Genomic DNA, 17,706 nt, shown 5'->3' with positions numbered 1-17,706 from the left:
TTGATGCGTATGTAAGAACGGTTCTTGCTAGAAGCCTGTAGCAGCCACGTAAAACATGCAACAACAAAGTAGAGGGCGTCTAAATTATTTTTGCAGGGCATGTTGTGATGTGATATGGTCAAGACATAATGTGATATACGTTATTATATGAGATGATCATGTTTTGTAAAAGTTACTATCAACCGGCAGGAGCCTTATGGTTATCTTTTTATTATATGAAATGCAAACGCCATGTAATTGCTTTACTTTATCACTATGCGTTAACAATAATTGTAGAAGCAATAGTTGCCGAGATGACCACGACACTACGATGGAGATCAAGGTGTTAAGCCAGTGACGATGGAGATCATGACGATGCTTTGGAGATGGAGATCAAAAGCACAAGATGATGATGGCCATATCATGTCACATATTTTGATTGCATGTGATGTTTATCTTTTATGCATCTTGTTTTGATTAGAATGACGGTAGCATTATAAGATGATCCCTTCACTAAATTTTAAGGTAAAAGTGTTCACCCTGAGTATGCACCATTGCTACAGTTCTTCGTTTCGAGGCACCACGTGATGATCGGGTGTGATAGACTCTACGTTCACATACAACGGGTGCAAGACAGTTTTGCACATGCGAAATACTCGGGTTAAACTTGATGAGCCTGGCATGTACAGACATGGCCTTGGAACACTGGAGATCGAAAGGTCGAACGTGAATCATATAGTAGATATGATCAACATAGAGATGTTCACCATTGATGACTACTCCATCATGATGATCGGACATGGTTTAGTTGATTTGGATCACGTATCACTTAGATGACTTGAGGGATGTCTATTTAAGTGGGAGTTCTTAAGTAATTTGATTAATTTAATTTAATTTATCTTGAACTTAGTCCTGATAGTATTTGCATATCTATGTTGTAGATCAATAGTTCGCGATTTAGCTCCCTTATTATTTTGATATGTTCCTAGAGAAAACTAAGTTGAAAGATGATAGTAGCAATGATGCGGACTAGGTCCGTGATGTGAGGATTATCCTCATTGTCGCACAGAAGAATTATGTCCTGGATGCACCGCTAGGTGACAAACATGTTGCAGGAGCAGACGCAGACATTATGAATGTTTTGGAAGCTCGATATGATGACTACTTGATAGTTTAGTGTGCCATGCTTTATGGCTTAGAACCAGGACTTCAAAAACGTTTTGAATGCCATGGAGCATATGAGATGTTCCAAGAGCTGAAATTGGTATTTCAGACTCATGCCCGTGTCGGGAGGCATGAGACCTCGGACAAGTACTTTGCCTTAAAGACGGAGGAGAATAGCTCAACCAGTGAGCATGTGCTCAGAATGTCTGGGTACTATAATCACTTGAATCAAGTGGGAGTTAATCTTCCAGATAAGATAGTGATTGAAACAATTCTGTAGTCACTATCACCAAGCTACTAGAACTTCGTGATGAACTATAATGTGCAAGGGATAACGAAAAAGATTCCCGAGCTCTTCGCGATGCTGAAATTGGTGAAGGTAGAAATCAAGAAAGAGTATCAAGTGTTGATGGTTAAGAAGACCATTAGTTTCAAGAAAAAAGGCAAAGGAAAAGAAAGGGAACTTCAAGAAGAATGACAATCAAGTTGCCATTCTCATGAAGAAGCCCAAAGCTAGACCTAAGCCTGAAACTGAGTGCTTCTAGTTCAAAGGGAATGGTCACTGGAAGTGGAACTACCCCAAATACTTGGCGGATAAGAAGGATGGAAAAGTGAACAAAGGTATATTTGATGTACATGTTATTGATGTGTACTTTACTAGTGTTCATAGTAACCCCAGGGTATTTGATACCGGTTCAGTTGCTAAGATTAGAAACTCAAAACAGGAGTTGCAAAATGAACAGAGACTAGTTAAGGGGGAGGTGGCGATGAGTGTAGGAAGTGATTCCAAGGTTGATAAGATCACCATCGCACACTCCCTCTACCTTCAGGATTAGTGTTAGACTTGAATAAATGTTATTTGGTGTTTGCGTTGAGAATGAATATGATTGGATCATGTTTATTGCGATACGGTTATTCATTTAAGCCAGAGGAAAAAATCATAAGCTAGCTCACGGGATGAAACTCTGCCGCCATGAGGCGGAACCTTGGCGGAACCAATCTAGGGCTCCGGCGGAGCTGTTCTGCCGGGGAAACTTCCCTCCGGGAGGGGGAAATCATCACCATCGTCATCACCAACGATCCTCTCAGGGGGGGGGGGGGTCAATATCCATCAACATCTTCACTAGCACCATCTCATCTCAAACCTTAGTTCATATCTTGTATCCAATCTTTATCCCAAAGCCTCAGATTGGTACCTGTGGGTTGCTAGTAGTGTTTATTACTCTTTGTAGTTGATGCTAGTTGGTTTATTCGGTGGAAGATCATATGTTCAGATCCTTTATGCATATTAATACCCCTCTGGTTATGAACATGAATATGATTTGTGAGTAGTTACGTTTGTTCCTGAGGACATGGGAGAATTCTTGCTATAAGTAGTCATGTGAATTTGGTATTCGTTCGATATTTTGATGAGATGTATCTTGTCTTTCCTCTGGTGGTGTCATGTGAACGTCGACTACATGAAACTTCACCATTGTTTGGTCCTAGAGGAGGGCATTGGGAAGTAAAAAGTAGATGATGGGTTGCTAGAGTGACAGAAGCTTAAACCCTAGTTTATGCGTTGCTTCATAAGGGGCTGATTTGGATCCATATGTTTCATGCTATGGCTAGGTTGCAATACTTCTGTTGTAGTTGCGGATGCTTGCAATAGGGGTTAATCATAAGTGGGATGCTTGTCCAGTGAAGGGCAGTACCCAAGCACCGGTCCACCCACATATCAAATTATCAAAGTACCGAACGTGAATCATATGAACGTGATGAAAACTAGCTTGATAATAATTCCCATGTGTCCTCGGGAGCGCTTTCCTTTATATAAGAGTTTGTCCAGGCTTGCCCTTTAATACAAAAAGGATTGGGCCATCTTGCTGCACCTTATTTACATTTATTACTTGTTACCCGTTACAAATTACCTTATCACAAAACTATCTGTTACCGATAATTTTAGTGCTTGCAGAGAATACCTTACTGAAAAGTGCTTATCATTTCCTTCTGCTCCTCGTTGGGTTCGACACTCTTACTTATCGAAAGGACTACGATAGATCCCCTATACTTGTGGGTCATCATGCAACATATTTGTGGCACTGCCGTTTAGGTCATATTGGTGTAAAGCGCATGAAGAAACTCCATACAGATGGATTTTTGGAATCACTTGATTATGAATCATTTGATACTTGTGAACCATGCCTCATGGGCAAGATGACTAAAACTCCGTTCTCCGGAACAATGGAGTGAGACAATGACTTATTGGAAATAATACATACCGATGTATGCAGTCCGGTGAGTGTTGAGGCACGCGGCGGGTATTGTTATTTTTTGACCTTCACAAATGATTTGAGCAGATATGGGTATATCTACTTAATGAAACACACATCTGAAACATTTGAAAAGTTCAAGGAATTTCAGTGTGAAGTGGAGAATCATCGTGACAAGAAAATAAAGTTTCTACGATCTGATCGCGGAGGTGAATATTTGAGTTCTGAGTTTGGCCTTCATTTAAAACAATGTGAAATAGTTTCACAACTCACGCCACCTAGAACACCACATCATTATGGTGTGTCCGAACGTCGTAACCGTACTTTATTAGATATGGTGCGATCTATGATGTCTCTTATCAATTTACCACTGTTGTTTTGGGGTTATGCATTAGAGACAATTGCATTCACATTAAATAGGGAACCGTCTAAATCCATTGAGATGACACCGGATGAACTATGGTTTGGCAAGAAACCTAAGTTGTCGTTTCTTAAAGTTTGGGGTTGCAACAATTATGTCAAAAGCTTCAGCCTGACAAACTCGAACCCTAAGAAAACAATTGGGAACACCTTCTACCACATATCCGAAGGAAAGATCTTTGTTGCCAAGAATGGAAACTTTCTAGAGAAGGAGTTTCTATCGAAAGAAGTGAGTGGGAGGAAAGTAGAACTTTATGAGATAATTGTACCTTATCTCGGATTGGAAAGTAGCTCATCAGAGAAATTTGTTCCCGTGATGCCTACGCAAACTAGAGAGGAAGGTAATGATGATGATCATGAAACTTTAGATCAAGTTACTACAGTGGTACGGTAACCCTGTTCTGGAAGTCATGTTACTAGACCATGGCGAACCTATGAACTATGAAGAAGCAATGATGAGCCCAGATTCCTATAAATGGCTTGAGGCCATGAAATCTAAGATAGGATCCATGTATGAGAACAAAGTGTGAAATTTGTTTGATTTGCCCGATGATCGGCGAGCCATAGAGAATAAATGGATCTTCAAGAAGAAGACTAACGCCGATGGTAATGTTACTGTCTACAAAGTTCAACCTGTCGCAAAAGGTTTTTGACAAGTTCAAGGAGTTGACTACGATGAGACTTTCCCACCCATAGTGATGCTTAAGTCTGTCCGAATCATGATAGCAATTGCCGCATTTTTTGATTATGAAATCTAGCAAATGGACGTCAAAACTGCATTCCTTAATGGATTTCTTAAAGAAGAGTTGTATATGATGCAACCAGAAGGTTTTGTCGATCCTAAAGGTGCTAACAAAGTGTGCAAACTCCATCGATTCATCTATGTACTAGTGCAAGCATCTCGGAGTTGGAATATACGCTTTGATGAGGTGATCAAAGCATATGGTTTTATACAGGCTTTAGGAGAAGCCTATATTTACAAGAAAGCGAGTGGGAGCTCTGTATCATTTCTAATATTATATGTGGATGACATATTGTTGATTGGAAATGATAAAGAATTTCTAGATATCATAAAAGGATAAATTGAATAAGAGTTTTTCAATGAAAAACCTTGGGTGAAGCTACTTACATATTGGGCATCAAGATCTATAGGGATAGATCAAAACGCTTGATTGGACTTTCACAAAGTATATACCTTGGCAATTTTTTTGAAGAAGTTCAAAATATATTAGTCAAAGAAAGGGTTCTTGTCTATATTGCAAGGTGTGAAGTTGAGTAAGACTCAAAACCCGACCACAGTAGAAGATAAAGAAAGAATGGAAGTCATTCCCTATGCCTCAACCATAGGTTCTATAAAGTATGCCATGCTGTGTACCAGACCTATTGTGTACCTTGCCATGAGTTTGGCAAGGGGTACAATGGTGATCCTGGAGTACATCACTGGACAACGGTCAAAATTATCCTTAGTTACCTAAGAGGACTAAGGAAATGTTTCTCGGTTATGAGGTGATAAAGAGTTCGTCGTAAAGGGTTACGCCGATGCAAGCTTTAACACCGATTTAGATGACTCTGAGTCTCAATCTGGATACATATTGAAAGTGGGAGCAAAGTAGCTCCATGCAGAGCATTGTAGACATAGAAATTTGCAAAATACATACGGATCTAAATGTGGCAGACCCGTTGACTAAACCTCTCCTAGAAGCAAAACATGATCACACAATAGTACTCTTTAGGGTGTGAATCACATGGCGATGTGAAGTAGATTACTGAATCTAGTAAACCCTTTGGGAGTTTGTCACATAAAGATGTGAACTATTGGTGTTAAATCACATGGTGATGTGAACTAGATTATTGACTCTAGTGCAAGTGGGAGACTGAAGGAAATATGCCCTAGAGGCAATAATAATGTTGTTATTTTATATTTCCTTATATCATGACAAATCTTTATTATTCATGCTAGAATTGTATTAACTAGAAACTTGATACATGTGTGGATACATAGACAAAACACCTTGCCCTAGTAACCTCTATTAGACTAGCTCGTTAATCAAATATGGTTAAGTTTCCTAACCATGGACATGTGTTGTCATTTGATGAACGAGATCACATCATTAGGAGAATCATGTGATGGACAAGACCCGTCTATTAGCTTAGCATTATGATCGTTCAGATTTATTGCTATTGCTTTCTTCATGTCAAATACATATTCCTTCGACTATGAGATTATGCAACTCCTGGATACCGGAGTAATGCCTTGTGTGCTATCAGACGTCACAACGTAACTGGGTGATTATAAAGATGCTCTACAAGTATCTCCGAAGGTGTTTGTTGAGTTGGCATAGATCGAGATTAGGATTTGTCACTGCGAGTATCGGAGACGTATCTCTAGGCCCTCTCGGTAATACACATCATAAGCTTGCAAGCAAACGACTAAGGAGTTAGTCACGAGGTGATGTATTACATAATGAGTAAAGAGACTTGTCGGTAACGAGATTGAACTAGGTATGAAGATACCAACGATCGAATCTCGGGCAAGTAACATACCAATAGACAAAGGTAACATATGTTGTCATAACGTTTCGACCGATAAAGATCTTCGCAGAATATGTAGGAGCCAATATGAGCATCCAGGTTCCGCTATTGGTTATTGACCAGAGAGGTGTCTCGATCCTGTCTGCATAGTTCTCGAACCCGTAGGGTCCGCATGCTTAACGTTCGATGACAATTTTGTATTATATATGAGTTAGGTGATTTGGTGACCGAATGTTGTGCGGAGTCCCGGATGAGATCACGGACATGACGAGGAGTCTCGAAATGGTCAAGAGGTAAATATTGATATATAGGACGATAGTATTTGGACACTGGAACAGTTCCGAAGGGTACCGGGTACATATCAGGTCACCGGAAGGGGTTCCGGGCACCCCCGGCAAAAGATATGGTCCTAATAGGCACACAGCAGCCAATGATGTCTACTATGCAACTTTATTCTTGTAGACACGTGTTGGGCCTCCAAGCGCAGAGTTCTGTAGGACAGTAGCAATTTTCCCTCAAGTGGATGACCTGTTTATCAATCCATGGGAGGCGTAGGATGAAGATGGTCTCTCTTAAACAACCCCGCAACCAAATAATAAAAAGTCTCTTGTGTCCCCAACACACCCAATACAATGGCAATTTGTATAGGTGCACTAGTTCGGCGAAGAGATGGTGATAAAAGTGTAATATGGATGGTATAAATATATTTTTATAATCTGAATAAATAAAAACAGCAAGGTAGAAAATAGTAAACGAGCACAAAAACAGTATTGCAATGCTTAAAAATGAGCCTAGGGTCCGTACTTTCGCTAGTGCAACCTCTCAACAGTGCTAATATAATTGGATCATGTAACCGTCCCTCAAGGTGCAATGAAGAATCGCTCCAAAGTTCCTATCTAGCGGAGAACATAAGACGAAATTGTTTCTAGGGTATGAAACCACCTCAAAGTTATTCTTTCCGATCAATCTATCCTAGAGTTCATACTAAAATAGTAGGAAGCTAGTCTTTCCAATCGATCTAACCAAGAGTTCATACTAAAATAACACCAAAGCAAATTTAGATTCATAATATTCAATCCAACACAAAGAACTTCAAGGAGTGCCCCAAGATTTCTACCGGAGAAACAAAGACAAGAACATGCATCAACCCCTATGCATAGATTACCCCAATGTCACCTCGGGAATCCGCGAGTTGAGTGCCAAAACATATATCAAGTGAATCAATACGATACCCCATTGTCACCACGAGTATTCAATTGCAAGACATATATCAAGTGTTCTCAAATCCATAAAAGTATTCAATCCGATAAAATAGAAAACTCAATTCATCACAAGAAGATAGAGAGGGGAAAACACCATACGATCCAACTATATTAACAAGGCCCGTGATGCATCAAGATCGTGATATCTCAAGAACACGAGAGAGAGAGAGAGAGAGAGATTAAACACATAGCTACTGGTACAAACTGTCGGATTGCGGGTTCGGGCAAAACCCTTAAGGTTCGAACTCTGGGGTGCACACGAAGATCTCTCCCTCTCCCTAGCTCACTCACTCACCACGATCTCAAACCTCAGCTCGTCCAACTCGAAGAACAAGGGACACAAGAGTTTATACTGGTCCGGGCCACCGACGTGGTGTAAAACCCTACTCCAGTGTGGTGTGGTTGATTGCCTTGTAGGCTAAAGATGAACAAGTACAAGGGAAGAACTACCTCCAGAGGAGAGGTGTTCTTGAACTCGGTGAGCTTGTGCGTATGAGGGTGGAATGGATCCGATCCCCGGATGAGACGATCCCTGACTACGGTGGTGGCTTGTCCTATTTATAGAGGCGCTGGTCCTCTTCCCAAATATTAGGCGGGAAGGGATCCCACAACGGCCAATTTCAAGGGGGACAACTAGTACAAGCTATCCTAACAAAAGGTGGTCTTCGCCTGCCAAAGGCTCTGGTGGTGACGCCATTGTGGGCTCCGCGATGACCTCCATCCTGCTGTCCTGCTAGTCTTGGTCTTGTTGCATCGATATGGAAACCTTTTCCTGATGCCTCAGGACTCCTCGTCTGCGCCTGCTCCTTTAGCACCAAAGAGGCAACTGGTGCTCTGCGCCCGCTGGCGCCCGCCTGGCCTTGGTCGTCATGGCTCACGTCATGGGAACCTCGTGAGGTGCCCCTCGCCTTGATCTCTCCGCTCTTCGCGAGCCAGCCTAGCAAGGCTGCCCCTAAGGAGGTCTTTTGTTGGCCGCCTCACGAGGCTTGGCCCCTCGCGAGGGTCTTGAGTGTTTGCTAGTGAGGATGGGCCATACCAGGACGCTAGAGGAGCCACGCCATGGGCCGCAGGTAGGCAAGTCTGGGGACCCCTGATACGTCTCCAACGTATCTATAATTTTTGATTGCTCCATGCTATATTATCTACTGTTTTGGAAATTATTGGGCTTTATTATCCACTTTTATATTATTTTTGGGACTACCCTATTAACCGGAGGCCCAACCCAGAATTGCTGTTTTTTGCCTATTTAAGGGTTTCGAAGAAAAGGAGTATCAAACGGAGTCCAAACGGAATGAAACCTTCGGGAACATGATTTTCTCACCGAACATGATCCAGGAGACTTGGACCCTACGTCAAGACACAAAAGAGGAGGCCATGAGGTAGGGGGCGCGCCTACCCCCCCCTCCCCAGGCGCGCCCTCCACCCTCGTGGGCCCCCTGTTGCTCCACCAACGTACTCCTTCCTCCTATATATACTCCTCTATGTGCTTCGCTTATATCTTTTGAGTTATATAGTATTGCTCTAGTACTTCAATTATATCTTTTAGAGCATGGTGGTGGATTTGTTTTATAGAAACTATTGATCTCTCATGATTCACTTAGATTATTTTGAGAGTCTTAAATAGCATGGTAATTTTATTAAATAATCCTAATATGCTAGGTGTTCAAGATGAATAAAATTTTTCTTATGAGTGTTTTGAATACTAAGAGAAGTTTGATGCTTGATGATTGTTTTGAGATATGGAGGTAATAATATCAAAGTCGTGCTAGTTGAGTAGTTGTGAATTTGAGAAATGCTTGTGTTGAAGTTTGCAAGTCCCATAGCATGCATGTATGGTAAACATTGTGTAACAAATTTGAAACATGAGGTGTTATTTGATTGTCTTCCTTATGAGTGGCGGTCGGGGATGAGCGATGGTCTTTTCCTACCAATCTATCCCCCTAGGAGTATGCGCGTAGTGCCGAGGTTTTTGATGACTTGTAGATTTTTACAATAAGTATGTGACTTCTTTATGACTAATGTTGAGTCCATGGATTATACGCACTCTCACCCTTCCATCATTGCTAGCCTCTTTGGTACCGTGCATTACCCTTTCTCACATTGAGAGTTGGTACAAACTTCGCCGGTGCATCCAAACCCCATGATATGATATGCTCTTTCACACATAAACCTCCTTATATCTTCCTCAAAACAGCCACCATACCTACCTATTATGGCATTTCCATAGCCATTCCGAGATATATTGCCATGCAACTTTCCACCATTCCGTTCATCATGAGACATTCATCATTGTCATATTGCTTAGCATGATCATGTAGTTGACATAGTATTTGTGGCAAAGCCACCGTTCATAATTCTTTCATACATGTCACTCTTGGTTCATTACATATCCCGGTACACCGCCGGAGGCATTCATATAGAGTCATATCTTGTTCTAAGTATCGAGTTGTAATCATTGAGTTGTAAATAAATAGAAGTGTGATGATCATCATTCATAGAGCATTGTCCCAAATAAAAATATATATAAAGAAGGGACAATGCTACTATCCCTTTTCCACACTTGTGCTTCAAAGTAGCACCATAATCTTCATGATAGAGAGTCTTTTGTCTTGTCACTTTCATATACTTGTGGGAATTTTTCATTATAGAACTTGGCTTGTATATTCCAACAATGGGCCTCCTCAAGTGCCCTAGGTCTTCATGAGCAAGCAAGTTGGATGCACACCCACTTAGTTTCTTTTGTTGAGCTTTCATACATTTATAGCTCTAGTGCATCCGTTGCATGGCAATCCCTACTCCTTGCATTAACATCAATCGATGGGCATCTCCATAGCCCGTTGATTAGCCTCGTTGATGTGAGACTATCTCCTTTTTTGTCTTCTCCACATAACCCCCATCATCATATTCTATTCCACCCATAGTGCTATATCCATGGCTCGCACTCATGTATTGCGTGAAAGTTTATAGGTTTGAAATTACTAAAGTATGAAACAATTGCTTGGCTTGTCATCGGGGTTGTGCATGATGAGAGCATTCTTGTGTGACAAAAATGTAGCATGACTAAACTATATGATTTTGTAGGGATGAACTTTCTTTGGCCATGTTATTTTGAGAAGACATAATTGCTTAGTTAGTATGCTCGAAGTATTATTATTTTTATGTTAATATGAACTTTTGTCTTGAATCTTTCGGATCAGAATATTCATACCACAATTAAGAAGAATTACATTAAAATTATGCCAAGTAGCACTCCGCATCAAAAATTCTGTTTTTATCATTTACCTACTCGAGGACGAGCAGGAATTAACCTTGGGGATGCTTGATACGTCTCCAACGTATCTATAATTTTTGATTGCTCCATGCTATATTATCTACTGTTTTGGACATTATTGGGCTTTATTATCCACTTTTATATTATTTTTGGGACTAACCTATTAACCGGAGGCCCAGCCCAGAATTGCTGTTTTTTTTTGCCTATTTCAGGGTTTCGAAGAAAAGGAATATCAAATGGAGTCCAAACGGAATGAAACCTTCGGGAACGTGATTTTCTCACCGAACATGATCCAGGAGACTTGGACCCTACGTCAAGACACAAAAGAGGAGGCCACGAGGTAGGGGGCGCGCCTACCCCCCCCCCCCCCGCCAGGCGCGCCCTCCACCCTCGTGGGCCCCCTGTTGCTCCACCGACGTACTCCTTCCTCCTATATATACCTACGTACCCCCAAATGATTAGATACGGAGCCAAAACCCTAATTCCACCGCTGTAACTTTCTGTATCCATGAGATCCCATCTTGGGGCCTGTTCCGGAGCTCCGCCGGAGGGGGCATCGATCACGGAGGGCTTCTACATCATCACCATAGCCCCTCTGATGAAGTGTGAGTAGTTCACCTCAGACCTACGGGTCCATAGTTATTAGCTAGACAGCTTCTTCTCTCTTTTTGGATCTCAATACAATGTTCTCCCCCTCTCTTGTGGAGATTTATTCGATGTAATCTTCTTTTTGCGGTGTGTTTGTTGAGACCGATGAATTGTGGGTTTATGATCAAGTCTATCTATGAACAATATTTGAATCTTCTTTGAATTCTTTTATGTATGATTGGTTATCTTTGCAACTCTCGTCGAATTATCAGTTTGGTTTGGTCTACTAGATTGATATTTCTTGCAATGGGAGAAGTGCTTAGCTTTGGGTTCAATCTTGCGGTGTCCTTTCCCAGTGACAGTAGGGGCAGCAAGGCACGTATTGTATTGTTGCCATCGAGGATAACAAGATGGGGTTTTCATCATATTGTATGAGTTTATCCCTCTACATCATGTCATCTTGCTTAAGGCGTTACTCTGTTTTCATTAACTTAATACTCTAGATGCATGTTGGATAGCGGTCGATGAGTGGAGTAATAGTAGTAGATGCATGCAGGAGTCGGTCTACTTGCCTCGGACGTGATGCCTATATACATGATCATACCTAGATATTCTCATAACTATGCTCAATTCTGTCAATTGCTCAACAGTAATTCGTTCACCCACCGTAGAATACCTATGCTCTTGAGAGAAGCCACTAGTGAAACCTATGGCCCCCGAGTCTATCTTCATCATATTAATCTTCCAATACTTAGTTATTTCCTTTGCTTTTATTTTACTTTGCATCTTTATCATAAAAATACCAAAAATATTATCTTATCATATCTATCAGATCTCACTCTCGTAAGTGGCCGTGTAGGGATTGACAACCCCTTACCGTGTTGGTTGCGAGGATTTATTTGTTTTGTGCAGGTACGAGGGACCGGCGCGTACCCTCCTACTGGATTGATACCTTGGTTCTCAAAAACTGAGGGAAATACTTACGCTACTTTGCTGCATCATCCCTTCCTCTTCGGGGAAAACCAACGCAGTGCTCATGAGGTAGCAACCCCTGTTCCTAGAACGCCGGCAGTAGCCCCCGGGCCCATGCCGCGCTCGGACTTGGCTTCGAGGCGAAGCCAAGTGGCAAGTGTGGAGCACCGCGGGCCCCAATAGTCTGTGGCCTTGATTGATGCGTGGTGACTAACGAGACGTGGGCGTCTCCGCTTCCCCACGCTGTCTCGGCAACTGCCCGACTGACAAAAGGCTGGCGCGGGTTGTGCTGCCTTCATTGCTCCCCTTCGTCTTGCTCCAGATCCCCTTTCTTACTCCTCGCTCCCAAGGACTCCAGATCCGCCTAAATCCTCCTCCGAACCCACCACCAATGGCGCCCAACAAAGCTCGGGTCGTCGCTCTGCCATCCTTGTACGAGCCTGCGATGAGCGTGCCAAGCGTTTCGGAGAAGAACCTTGCTGCCACGCTCCTCATGACGGCGTCGGGTGATGAGAAGAGGAAAACCACACTCCGGGCTGGCTCCGCCGAGCCGGAGCCCTCGGGTAGCACCTTCTATCCCTTCTTCATGAGCAGTGTTGTTGCAGGGTTGGTTCCCCCCTTCTCCGACTTCTTCTACTCTGTCCTCAGCCACAACAAGCTTCACACCCTCCACCTTCATCCCAACTCCATCCTTCTTCTATCGTTCTTCGCCTTCTATTACGAGGCGTACGTTGGGGTGATGCGGTCCGTGGCGCTGCTGCGTTACTTCTTCTATCTCTGGATCAAGGATGGCCCCTGCTCGGGGTGTGCTAACTTCGTCGCAGCCAACAAGACCAATGCGATCTCGAAGGATGGGAAGAGGGCAGAGGGCTTTAGGAGCAAGTGGGTCCTAATGGATGCCAAATGCTCTCACCCCTGACTGGTGCTGCCGACGGCGATGCCCATGTCTCACGACGGGTGATTCTGCACGAAGCTCGACGACTCTCGGCGGAGTTAGTGCTGGAGAGGATGACCGCCGACCTGAAGCCTGTCGATCCAAGGGCAGCGAAGCTGACGGGGGCCATGATCGTCAAGGAGTTCATGGTGCAGTCCGTGGCTCCGCTCCAGTCGCGCCCACGCCCCTTGTCAAATCTCGGGGATGGGGGTGACGACCTCTGCCTGTGCCCGGAGGCCTTGTCTAACGTGGAGCTGGGAACGGCCCTCCGCTCCTTCGTTGGGGACGACCAGGGGTACTCGCCGGACATCTTCGTTCCCTTATACCGCCGTCCGGATGGGGCGGAGATCGTCGCCGCCCAGCCTGTCTTTGATGGACATGGTCTTGTGCCGCCGGCGCCATCAGAGGCCCCGACGGTGACGACTCCTGTGGTGGTGTCCTCCAGCAATTTTGGCGAGGAGGAGGAGGAGGACTCGGCGGCCACCCTGGAGGGGTCTAGGGAGACCCCCCCCCTCGCGCAAGGCCGATCTCCTCCGTGCCTTTCCTGATGACGATGATGTTGATGACCACCCAGTGAGGGAAGTCATGCCCCCCTGCGGGGTTACTACGAGGTCCAGGATCTCCCCCTCGAGGAGGTTGACGCCCCGTGTCCCGACGAAGAGCAGATTGTCGCTGATCTGTTGGGGCAACGCCCCTACCTCACCGCCGCCCGGGGCCACCGCGGCCTCGCCGACTTCCAAGGCCCGCGTGCCCGCACTTCAGGCCGCAAGGCCCCCCGGCTCCACACTTCTGAAGAGGCGGCGGGACTATGCCATCATGGACCAGTGAGTGTCCTGTCATGACCTTGCCCTTGCTCTAACTTCTGTTGCGGCTTCCTGATGTTTCCTTCTTGTGCTGCTAGGCCGACGCCGTCGTCGAAGAAGAAGAAGGAGGGGCCGGCCACATCCTCAGGGACCCAGCAGCCTGGCACGGTCGCACCTCCTCCAGTGCAGAAAGGTGGTGATGGCACCCACACTTCTCCCGCTCGGTCGTCCTCGCGAGGCCCAGTGGAAAGCCTCGGGAGAAGGCGATCTCCTCGGCCAAGCCGGCTCCGGAGGAGCCTATCCCCAGCTCACCCATTGACGCGGCCAAGGTTTAGGAGCCCCCAGCTCTACTTCCCGTCGTCTCCAGCTCGCAGGTCTGGGCGATGGTGCAGCCTCCTCCTTTGGTTGAATTGCTGGCACGCGATCCTTCCGCTCCGCCCGACGCCTTGGAGGAGGCCCATTCCGCGCTGGCGCGGCTTCGGGGTGACCTCCAAGGCGCTGACCGCCGACTGGTGGCAGGGCGCCTTGAACTGATCTCTGGTTGGCTGCAGTCCGACGCGTCTGTCAGGGAGGCGCTGGGCCAGGCCACTGCCCAAGCTGCGGCCGCCTGCGAGGTGGCGCTGAAGGACGCCGGGGCCGCCCAGGATCGCTGTCGGTCGCTGGAGGCCGAGTTGGAGGCCATGCGCAACGAATGCGCGCCCAAGGCTCGAGACCGCAAGGCGGAGGAGGAGAAGATGAAGGCCCGATAGGACGCTGTCAAAGGTCGCGACGCCGAGCTAGAGTAGTTGGCAAGGGCACAGGCCACGGAGTGCAGCCGCTTGGAGAAGCTGGAGCAGGAGATGAAGGCAGAGAAGGCCGAGCTGGAATCCAAGGTGAAGGTCCTGGCTGAGGACTGCGTGGCCTTTAGGTCCCTTGAAGAGAAGTCCCGTGTGGCACTGCGGGCACTCTACGAGAAGGGCTTGGAGGAGCCGTTGGCGATAGACGACGAGGGCCCCGCCCAGCTGCTTCCTCATCTTGTCGCGGCGCTTGAAGACGTCGTCGACGGGATCAGCCCCTTGGTGGAGGGGGAAGCCCATGCGCTCTCCTCTACTGCACTGACACGCGTCTTCAGCCACCTCCATATTCGCAATCCCGACGCCGACCTCGACGAGCTGCTCGAGCCCATGGATGACGAGCGCTGCGCAGCCGCTGCCAAAGCCGTGAAGAGCCAGGTGGAGGCCTTGCTGAAGAAGTTCCGCGCCTTTGACCCTGCGCCCCCGACAGGTGGTGCCGCCGAACCTACAACTCCGGCGGGGGGCGCTGGTGAGGGCAATGTTGCTGTTGAAGGGGCACCTTTTGCAAGTGACGGCGGCATCCAGGGACGACGAGATGGCTTGCTCGCGCTCCTTTTCCGGCTTTGCTTCTGCAACATGAACCATGCCTCGTGGAGGCATTTAAACTTGTGTTTGGTATTCGAAAAACAGTATGTCTTGTAATATTTGTTTGAGATCCCATGATTTCCTTTCCGTTTACTTTGGAGTTCTGCGTCAGCAGGGCCCGACCTCGCGCGTATCTCAGCTGCCGTTGGATCGTCCGGATCACCAGGACGAGACCAAGGGGTGAGGGGCTATGTGGCCAGTTAGGCTCCTGAGTCGCGATGCTCAGGACTCCCCCTTGACACGCAAACAACTTGCGGAAAGGACGTGCGTAAGTAGGCCTAGTGTTCTACGTCGGCAGGGACCGACCCCGCGCATACCTCAGCCGCCGTTGGATTGTCTGGATCACCAGGACGGGCCAAGGAGGGAGGGGCTATGTGGCCAGTTAGGCTCCTGAGTCACGATGGTCAGGAGTCCCCCTTGACGTCCAAGCGACCTTCATACCTTGGCTCCGCTCGGGAGGGCGCATGATGGCCAGGTCCGAGGGACCTGGCAGGGTGGCGTACGCTTGGTCGTGACCCAAGTGCAGCCCTTGTGCCCAGCCCCCTCGCATGGCTCACCCAAGGGGAAAGCATTGCGGTGAGGCTGGACACTAAGCCCGGAGGCTCCCTGAGGTTGGCACGGCCATGGGGCCGCCCTCTGTTGTTTATCACCAGTGCGGAGCATGGCGCTACCGCACTTGCACGGGCATAACCGCTCCTCGGTCGTGTCGACTGCCAGCACGGAGCATGGTGCTTCCACTGGCATGTGGGTGAGGGCTCCCTCTGGGTGGAGCCGCCAGGGCGTGTACAGCCCCGCCCTGACACGTGGCTTGCACGGAAGGGCTAGACGAGGTGTGTCTGGCACTCGTGAGCCAGCGCGGGACTCACAAGGCCCTACCTCAAGGCGGGGTGCGCCTGGTCTTGATTCTTGATGGCTGCGGTAATCCTGCGAGATGGTTAGGTAACCTGCGCCGAGCGAATCTCCTGAGGCGATCACATGAGAAGGACAAACACCAACGACCCCAGGAGGTGACGTGAATGGGGCCTGCCTGCCAGACAGAGCTCAGACGTTGGGTTTATCGATACTGCAGGGACGGACCCGAGCAGAGACGCCGTGCCTAGACTTCTCATGCGAAGGATCCTGAAGAAAGATGACCAGCGCGTGGCTCCCATGGTGGCGAGGCACCGGGTCGTGCGCCCTGTCATGTCCATCCTTGATTAGCTCATGCGAGTACAAGGCACCAAGGGCCATGGGAGGTGACATACACGGGGCGCTCCCGCGAGCCAGAGCTCAGCCTCTTGGGTTTGTCGATGCTGCAGGGACGGACCCGAGCACAGACGCCGTACCCATCCTCAATCATGAGGCAATCGGGGGCAGGCCTGCAAGGGCGTACGACGTTCATGGTATCGAAATACCAGACAGGCAGGTGGCAATGATAGATAACTTATGCACGGGGACGAGCTAGTTTAGATAGATGCGAGAACGATACATGCCACTGGGACGGACCCGAGCGTCCTGGGGATGATGCAGCCCGAGGGGTGCCCCCAGGAGAGTAAGCTAAAGATGCAGAGAGATACATGCCGTAGGGGCAAGCCTGTGCGACCTAGGAATGATGCAGCCTGAGGGGCGCTCCCAGCTGAGTAAACCAGAAAATTCACCTGGTACCGTTGTCGAAGGAGTGTTGAAGTAGCTGATGATGCGTGGTCGAGAGTCGCTCCTCACGAGCCACCAGGGCCTTGAGCCTCAGGAGGCTCTGGGGGCTCGGGTGGTTCCTTGAGGACGGTCGCCATCTTCGCCCAGACGACGTGATGCCTAGCCTCCTGAGCCGCCAGGATGCTCAGTAGATGACGCTGGTAGGTGACAGCCGCGCTCGGCAAGCCAAACGGCATGCAAACATTGCTGTGAGGTGGGCCCTCGCACCGACAAGCGTGCGAAGGCCAGAAGCGCTCCTGAGATGCGGCCCTGTTGAGACCTGGAATGTTGACACAGACACGCAACCCGCCGTCCTCGCCAGGATGGGGAGCTGCGCATGGTGGTGGGCGGCGGTCTCCGCGAATGGTCCTTGCTTCCTGAAGCCCCTGGATTGCCTGGGTGATGAACTCCTGAGCACCTGGCGCTCCTTGCCTTGTGCC

Source organism: Triticum urartu, chromosome 2A (assembly GCF_056163025.1).
Source record: "Triticum urartu cultivar PI428250 chromosome 2A, HENAU_Tu73, whole genome shotgun sequence".
In the NCBI taxonomy this organism is placed as follows: Eukaryota; Viridiplantae; Streptophyta; class Magnoliopsida; order Poales; family Poaceae; genus Triticum; species Triticum urartu.
This window is presented reverse-complemented; position numbering follows the sequence as displayed.